The sequence below is a fragment of the Saccoglossus kowalevskii genome, chromosome 18 (genome assembly GCF_978046115.1).
Source record: "Saccoglossus kowalevskii chromosome 18, keSacKowa6.1, whole genome shotgun sequence".
In the NCBI taxonomy this organism is placed as follows: Eukaryota; Metazoa; Hemichordata; class Enteropneusta; family Harrimaniidae; genus Saccoglossus; species Saccoglossus kowalevskii.
This window is the reverse complement of record NC_140658.1, coordinates 24,074,257-24,083,910: the sequence shown is the minus strand read 5'-3', so window position 1 is coordinate 24,083,910 and position 9,654 is coordinate 24,074,257. Positions and strand designations below refer to the sequence as shown.

Genomic DNA, 9,654 nt, shown 5'->3' with positions numbered 1-9,654 from the left:
CCAATGGTTTATCTTGTCGTATCAACCTTTATATAGGACATTTACGCTTCATGACAAAGTGGGTCATCGGCTTGCCATTGAGGGACATTCGATATTATTGACAAAAGATAACTTTAGTTGACTCAGCCGTGATAAAAAAAAACATATCCATATTTCGGTATGCTCGTTCTGGGTCTAGATGCAGTTTACGAGCAGATTTCAACAGGCTGGCATAATATAATGTGATATAATATAATTCATTCAAAACCGCCGATACTTGGCAATCCAATTTCCGGTTCGCAATATTGAGTTATTTCTGTGTAATCTAAAACAATTGCAAAGTGAGCATACTGGTACAAGCTGACATTATCCCATAAACATACTATAGTTATTATTTAAAACACGTTCGCTTATTCACAGCTGATATTGATTGTAACAAGTAAAAGGCGCGTAGTTTTTGTTCCCGTGTGATATAACAGGTTTATCACTTTCTTGTTCAATTTGTCCGACTATAAGATGTATCTAACGATCATTGTAGTGGTGATGATGCTGTGTAGCACCACTGTTAAAGGAGCATCGGTTCATGTATGTATTATTTTTACGACTCTTTATACAAAATGATACTTGTCCCTTTTAATTCAATAACATGACGCATATGTAAAAGCAGTCCCCTCATTCGTGTTCTCCTTGTCACATAACTTGATTATCTTGTTATATATTTACTACCGTACATCGTTGGGAACGGCGAGCCTCGGGCACACAGTCATGGACAAGCTAGAAAGGGTTAAAGTTATGGTACATAATATATTATGCCACGTATTGCATGTAGTTACCATGTCAGCAAATAATCTGACCCATTGTTTACAGTGGTATTATATGCACTGCTTGTAGAATATTCAAAATAATATAGTTTTAAATCATTGAGATATATAGTGATTCTGTATGATGTTAACGCTTTTGTATGGGATATAACGTACTGGCGTAGCCAACATAGATGAGTTGGTCAGTGTTTCTATTTTGTGTAGTCGATTTAAATTGATAGGTGACAGTGTAGGTCGCATACAGTGAATCGAATGAATACATCTACAACTGTAATGTGTAACTGTGGCGTTGTAATTCCCAAGTCTGAGTGATTGTCGTTGAAGTCAATAGCCTGTATTGCAGCTACTGTGTCAAACTATATTGACAACTTAGTCTACTGTCTACCAATTCGTAAACGACGATACAATTAATGAAGCGTAATGTTGGCGTTACGTGGTTAACTCTAGTTAGGTATCTATATCTAATAGATTGTTTAATACTTATCATTGTGAACTACAGGGCCTAAGGGTTATTGGTAACAAGTCTTCCATTAGTAGTTAGTGTAGTGAGTCAGGTCAGGGAATTAATATTAATACCGGTAGTACCCAGTCCTAATTATAGGTAACAAATGACTCATTGGTCATTAGTGCAGTGAGTTAGGTCAGGTTCTCTGGGATTAATAAAACCCAGTACTCATTAACAAATGCCAGAACAGAGCCTCAGGGATTAATAATACCCAGTATTAGTATATTAAAGTAACAAAAGTCTGATTTGTACATGAAGTTAGTGCAGTGAGTTAGGTCAGGTTCTGTAGGTATAATAATGCCCAGTCCTAGATATAGGTAACAAAAGTCCCATTGCTAGTTAGTGCAGTGAGTCAGGTTAGGTTCCCTGGGTATAATAATGTCCAGTCCTAGATATAGGTAACAAAGGTCCCATTGCTAGTTAGTGCAGTGAGTTAGGTCAGGTTCCCTGGGTATAATAATGCCCAGTCCTAGATAAAGGTAACGAAAGTCCCATTGCTAGTTAGTGCAGCGAGTCAGGTCAGGTTCCCTGGGTATAATAATGCCTAGTCCTAGATATAGATAACAAAAGTCCCATTGCAAGTTAATGCAGTGAGTTAGGTCAGGTTCCCTTGGTATAATAATGCCTAGTCCTGGATATAGGTAACAAAAGTCCCATTGGTAGTTAGTGCAGTGAGTCAGATCAGATTCCCTCGGTATAATAATGCCCAGACCTAGATATAGGTAACAAAAGTTTCATTGCTAGTAAGTACAGTGAGTTAGGTCAGGTTCTCTGGGATTAATAATAAGTAACAAAAGTTTCATTGCTAGTTAGTGCAGTGAGTTAGGTCAGGTTCTCTGGGATTAATAATACCCAGTATTAGTTATAAGTAACAAAAGTTTCATTGCTAGTTAGTGCAGTGAGTCAAGTCAAGTCCTCTGAAACTAATATACCCAGTTCTAGTTATAGGTAACCTGTGTCCCATTGGTCATCAGTGCAATGTTATGGCCATGGCCTCAGGATTAATACATGTAAAACCTATTTCTAGTTATAGATAACAAATGTCTCAATGCTTGTTAGTGCAGTGATTCAGGTCAGGGCCTCAGGATTAATAAAATCCAGTCCAAGTTCAGTGTTCTCCCCAGACCCCATGTCAAACACTGTATCTAATTTGCATAATTTTCTCATTGAATATTGTGATACATAACTGTGTTAGTATAAAATTAGTTAACAATCTATCTACAATTAATTAAAGACGAGACAGTCTGATATTTTATATCATTTTACTCCATTGTCTTTTATGTATTTATCAAGTCAAATAAAGTTTGAAATAGAACAGCAAAACAAGCAGCCTATCGACTGAGATAGCTCCGCTGTTAGCAAGGCACATTTCAATTAAAGAACTGAGGATATCATATAAGAAAATGAACAATATGTATAGTATGTATAGCAATCGGACTTGCTGTTTCAACAAGAAGTCGAAAATATCACTTTTTACCAAAAACTACAAAAATATTCATAAAAACTAGAGAATTAAAGATATCATCACAAAATGAACAAATCTGAGAGAGATCCACGTGTAGTACATATATATGTAATATCAAAGCAATCGGACTTGCGGTTTTTAACAAGAAGTCAAAAATATCACTTTTTACCAAAAATATTCACCAAAATTAGAGAATTTAAGATATCATTATGAAATGAACAAATCTGAGAGAGATCCACATATAGTACCTATATATGTAATATCAAAGCAATCAGACTTGCGGTTTTTAACAAGAAGTCGAAAATATCACCTTTTATCAAAAATTACAAAAATATTGACCAAAATTAGAAAATTAAAGATATCATCACAAAATGAATAAATCTGAGAGAGGTCCATATGTAGTACCTATATATGTAATATCAAAGCAATCGGACTTGCGGTTTTTAACAAGAAGTCAAAAATATCACTTTTTACCAAAAATATTCACCAAAATTAGAGAATTTAAGATATCATTATGAAATGAACAAATCTGAGAGAGATCCATATGTAGTACCTATATATGTAATATCAAAGCAATCAGACAGCGTTTTTTAACAAGAAGTCGAAAATATCACTTTTTACCAAAAATGACAAAAATATTCACCAAAATTAGAGAATTTAAGATATTATTATGAAATGAACAAATCTGAGAGAGGTCCACATATAGTACCTATATATGTAATATCAAAGCAATCGGACTAGAGGTTTTTAACAAGAAGTCGAAAATATCACTTTTTACCAAAAATGACAAAAATATTCACCAAAATTAGAAAATTTGAGGTTTTGACACTCTGCTATGCACCGTTCCACTAATGCCTAGCTGTGTCGACTTTGTCGACAGGGGAGCTGAAAAGCAATAGAAATAGTTAATATAGCCAGTCAGTAAATATATTGTTATCCATGGAGATAACTGTTTATCATTATTTTGTGTGCAACAAGTACAGTCAGTTTTAGTGCCCATGTCACTGTCGGTTCATGATACATTAGGGCAAACATTTTTTTTTGTGAGATTGCGAGTTATCAAAATAGGATGAAAATAATAAATCAATGATGACAAAATTTCAAACTAAAGTCAACGATTTTTCATTGATCTATACCTTAAGTGTAATGCTATGATCACCCTAACCTTGTCAGCTGAACCGTAACATTCTTGCATTGAACAAATTTAGAATGTTTTGTTAATTAAAATCAGGGTTTTTTCTTGAAAAAAAAAACTGCAAGAGAGAGCACTGCAATTCAGCGGCACCACCATGTAGGAGAGATGGGGTTTTCCCTATCAGGGTGTGGAACATTCTCTGGCTTCCTTGGGGCCAAAATTACTGTCAGACAGGTCAAAGTTGAAGACTGAAGCCACTTGTGATCCCTTGTCATTCAGAATTTTGTGGTTGCCAGAAAATTTGCCCCTAGGGTAAGGGGCACATGGCCATGGCATGAGGGCGATGCGCCCCTGTTTCTTGTTTAAAAAAAATCCTGAAAATGATTCATTGGCGATTATCTTAGAACCACTAATAAACAGACTGGCAATCCAGGTATTTATTTTGATCTAACGTGTGTCTCGAGTTAATGTTTTAATCTTAGAAAGAACTGGGGATGATAAAAAAAATGTCCACAAAGTCATGTGATAACATATGACTTTGTGAGGAACTATCAATGGTGTTTCAACAGGAAGTGATGCAAAAGGTCAGACCGAAGTTTCATATTTTATCTTACATTTTGCCCTGATGTATCATATTTTCAAGAGTTTTTTAATACATGATCGGCGAAATACTGTAACATAATACCAGCTCTGTTGTAGACATGGTGACGTCCTATCCTAGAAAAATCGACTAACTATCAGAAAAAATGTTACGGTAAAAGTTGTTCATTTTTCTTTATTATACATTCAAGAACATTACTATAAAGATGGTTTATACATTCAAATAATCATTACTTTCCTAAAATATGGTCAATTTTGGCTATAAAATATATTATTTGGCAACTCAACTTAAAACTCAATGTGTGTACTTGCCATTCGGCAAAATTTGGCAAAGCATGAGCCACCAGCGTAGCCAAGACACACATTCGTTGGGCAGATTGACACCTCCAAACAACAGTGTTGCCAGTCAGTTTTTTTCTTTGGCGATCTCGCCTGCAGTTGAATAATGTTTGCTTCGATTTATGTACAGTTTTATTTTCAATGGGACTTAATTTCACTTATTTTTTTTTAAATTAAAGCAAAAACTGCAAATAACAGCAGTGTACCAAATCAGTATATTTTCCAGACGTATGCAGCATTTGTGATTTGTGAGACTTGTTTTGTCACATTGTTGCTGTTGCAATGGGCAAATTATTAATATTCTAGTATTTGATTTGGATTTAGAGGGGCTACACCCTTGAAAGAACTTATCACAGGGTCACAACACTACCATGATGCTTTAGAGGTCTGGGGAGAACACTGTTGTTATAAATGTAGGTAAAAATGTCCAATTTGTTGTTAGTGCAGTGAGTCAGGTTAGGTTCTAGGGGAATAATAATACCTTATTATTAGTTTTATAGTTAGTGCAGTGAGTCGGGTCAGGTCGTCTTCGATTACCAGGTAATAATACCTAGTCCTACCGGTCACTGGTAGTGGTTGTCGCATCAGACTCATGATTTGTAGACCCAAGTTCAAATCCTACTAAGGCTGAACACGGAAAGCCCAATTCCACTGGCCAAGATTTATTCACTAACGAATGCGACTTTGGGGGAACTTTGATTAAGGTCTTCCAGGATAGCGCATTAAATTGCCATTTGATAGGAAAATGGCCGCACAGCCCTGTCATGTACCGTAGTCCCAAACTTGAATATGACTTCTGTGGTAAAAATGCACTATGTGTCAGCACTTGCAATTTGCACATAAAAAAGTCAGGATAGTCAAGAGTGACATTCAATGTCCGGAACTGTTGCCTGGCACAAAAAAAATTATTAAAAATAATAATAATACCTAGTCCTAATTATGAGTAACAAATGTCTTATTGGTTGTTAGTGCAGTGAGTCAGGTTAGGTTATAAGGGAATAATTATACCTTATTATTTGTTTCATAGTTAAGGCAGTGATTCATAATATCCAGTTGTAGTTATACAAATATAGGGAAGAAATGTGTTAACTCCATATTTGATTTTGCAAAAAGTTGTGGGATAGAAAATTGAACTGTATAGGGCATTTGGGGGGCTCACATCTTTTCCATAGAGCCCTCCGTTAAAATAAGCTTTTTACCTCTCCTGTTTTCAAGCAATGTGCAAGTTATTTTTAAAAATTTTATGGTTATATTGTTCAGTTTAATTTTCAATCCCACAATTCCAATATCGAAATCCAATCCAATATTGAGTTAACACATTTCTTCTCTATTGGAAGCCATTGTCCCATTGATCATCAGTGCAGTGAGTCAGGCCAAGGTAGTTAGATACCAATAGATTGAATGGTAAACTTTTGATTTTCAAAGGATTTTTTTAGTAATATTTTTTATTCACTTATGGTATATGTATAAATGATACTTTAAACATTCATCTATCACAGCAAGTATTTGGAAATGAAATTAAGAAAGCATTTCTGTGAATTCATGGCGTCCCAAAATTCAGTAGGAATTCCAAGTGGTTACTCACATTCTGGAGCTACATTTATATCCACAATGCAGCAATAATAAAGATGGTTTTTGTATTGTAAAACTTATTAAACAAATTAAAATGTAATACAAAGATTGAAATAACCATGAATGTTTTTTATTAGTGAGATTAATAACAAAATTTTATGTCTTTTCTAACTGACTACAGTATTTGCCTAGGCTGTTTTATTGACTATTGACACACCTTTGTCATTTACAGAATTGTATAATATATAATACAAATTGTTCTATCTCGTCATGTTATAGAGAAAAAATACGATAAAATAAGAAAGTGACCAACATGTTTTATACAAGAATACCATTCAGGTTATGAATATAAATTACTAACATCAAGACCTCATTAATTACTTAAATCTTGCATATTAAAACATTTTAATTTCAAGAAAATAAATAGCTGCTAAAATATGGATTTTCCAGAATGGATGCTACAACTTGACAACACCAGCGAATTCTGGAAAGTCGTCATATACGGAATATTTTACAGAAATGCATCTCAAATGGAAGAAACACAAACGGAAAAATAGCATATCGCTCGGTGGCTCTGTTGTTGTCCGCCTGCTCAACGTCCGCATATAGATTATTTAAATTCAAGCTGGACATGGACATGAAGTTTAAACTATCACTTTCTGGATCAGATGAACTATATACATGTCTATAAATTACTGTTTTGAGAAATCGATGCACATTCAAAATTGGAATTGAACACAACATGATGATGATGATAAAATCAAATGGACGACTCAAGACGCCACAGCAGTCTGAGCAGGCACACTAAACAAGTCATAGTGCGATAGCTAGCAAGTAAATATCAATATTAGTATTGACTCGTCATATACTTACCTAGCAGCTTCGCCGAACAGTTTCGATGCACTAATACCATTTCAATCGGCGACGGATATGCTATGCAATTGATTTTTAAAAGTACGACAGTTGAATTTAGCTCCGTGATATGGCTGTTAGGACAGCTGATTGTAATACCCCCTAAGTTAGCGTCACTGTGTCTGTGTCAAAATGATGACAATTCGGTCGGAAAAGATGCGCAAGCAAAGAAAACTTAAATTAAACATAACAAATTACTCCAAATTATACACAAACTGTCCAGAATTATTTAGAATTATGAGATTTACTGATTTGTGAAGAAAAATAATAGCAAAAAGCAAGAGAACGTTGGTTTTAATTTTCCCGGGTACCAAAATAGTGGCAAATACCAAAATAGTGGCTTAACACACGTACATATGCCTTGTCTCAACGCAGCCCGAATCAAGGACTGTGCACGCCATCACTATAATACTTTGTTTAGCATAACTGAGCATTATCAGCCAATATACCCGTAATTCATATGCAAATTTTGTATGTGGACCAATCAAATCGATGGATTAACACCATCAATATACTGGTATAATATAATGGTTTTTATTATCAGCATTGACATTTTGAATTGTCATTCAATTTAACTGTGTTGTAACAGTTTCTGAGATATAGTCCAAGTATTCACTCTAGTTTCCAACTTACATTATTCGTCTTTTGCAGTCAGTGATGGACACGTATATTAAATAACTAGTCTGAATCTACATTTTTCTCCAAAAAAAAGGGTCCCAATAACTAATAATTTTTGGTATTATTATGTTAATTCCATAGATAGTGAGGATACTATTTCATATTGTTTCTCTCCAGGAGAATACTGTGGATGTAATGAGAATATTTGCTTTACAAAATATTTAACCAGCATGGAAAGGAGAAGCACTGTTACACTTCGACAGTTTGAAGAAAACGATCAACGAAGGGTGATATATGTATTTAAGGACAGTATAATGGGTTTATTCAAGCCAACCTACCAACGACATCTGAGTTATCGAAGATTTATTAACGTCTTCCTGTTAACCCTGTGTCTTTATTTATCGTTGTATGTATACAATTCAGTTCAATTGTGTGTTGTAATAGTTGCAATAATACCAACCGCATACATCATATCAATGTATATAATATTCAAACAATATATTCGCTATAGACTTGCCTCAGATTTGAAAGATATTAAGACTACTTACATTGACAGTGGGGGTGGTAACTTTTGGGTGGCTGTTTATGATGGTCAAATCGTTGGTACAGTCGCTTTAGTTCTTAAGGAATTTGAAGGACGTGGAATGCAGCCAGAACTCACAACGATGTATGTACAAAAGAAATATTGACGTCTCGGGATCGGGGCTAAACTACTGAACAAAGCGATACAGTTTGCAAACGACCATCAATTTAGTTGTGTATTCCTTGAAACAGGTGAAGATCAACCAGAAGCCCGAAAACTGTACATAAAAACTGGTTTTGTTAAAATTAGAGATTATGTAAATAAATTCAATGTTTTAATGTCGACAGTAATGACTACATACGTTTTAAATTTGAAACCAGTTGTTGATGATGCCGTAACAGCAACTCCAGATACATCTAGCATTAAACAAAAGTGATACATTTTTTACATTTACAATTACATTATCCTTAATAATTCCCCCATGGTCCCATATGTACATCATCAAATATTTGCATTTAAAGATAAAAACATGTAGTAAAGGCAGCCTGGGAAATGTTTAAAATAATTACAAATTTAGGATATATGTCTTCTGTATCATGACAAAATTGTAGATTTATTTGTTGTAACTTATGTTTCTTATAGATATTGTGTTTAATTGCCACAAAATAGTGTGTACAATTATGCATGTTATTTTGCAGGACGAGCGAATAGTGACTTTTGTGGCAGCCTTGGGCAAGCCAAAGTTAGGGGTCAGTGAATATTTCCTAAATTCAGTTTTTTCTATGTTTTTTTCAGATTTCCTCTGTATAAATTTTTACTGTATGAATATCTTTTAAGTGTAAATCTTGTTTATTTACCCTTTTAGGGCACACTCTCAAAAAGCAAGTAGTTAAAATTATTGTAAACTGTATTTTACTGAGCGGATTTTTATGTACAGTAATTTGCTTCTTGACTGTTTGTGTTAATTTCCATTGATTCGTTACTTGACATGTCATGTTGCGATTGGAATAAATTAGGTGCAAGTCATACTTGGGTACAATTATTTGTTTCATTCGTTGCCAATGAGCGCATGGGTAAGAAACAATACTCAGCTGACCGAATTTTTGGTTAAAAATTGATGCGTCTCACATATTTTAGAGAGACATGACTGTTACCCATAATGAAGTGAATGCATTTTGATAATGT

General features: G+C 34.5%; 1 long non-coding RNA gene across 1 annotated transcript; it reads left to right on the top strand.

The window, feature by feature from the left end:
• The first annotated feature begins 400 nt into the window (after positions 1 to 400).
• Positions 401 to 9,508, top strand: LOC146731949 (uncharacterized). Its single transcript, XR_014926978.1, has 2 exons — positions 401 to 564; positions 8,124 to 9,508. It is a non-coding gene; the product is annotated as an uncharacterized LOC146731949 (long non-coding RNA).
• The last annotated feature ends 146 nt before the right edge of the window (positions 9,509 to 9,654 follow it).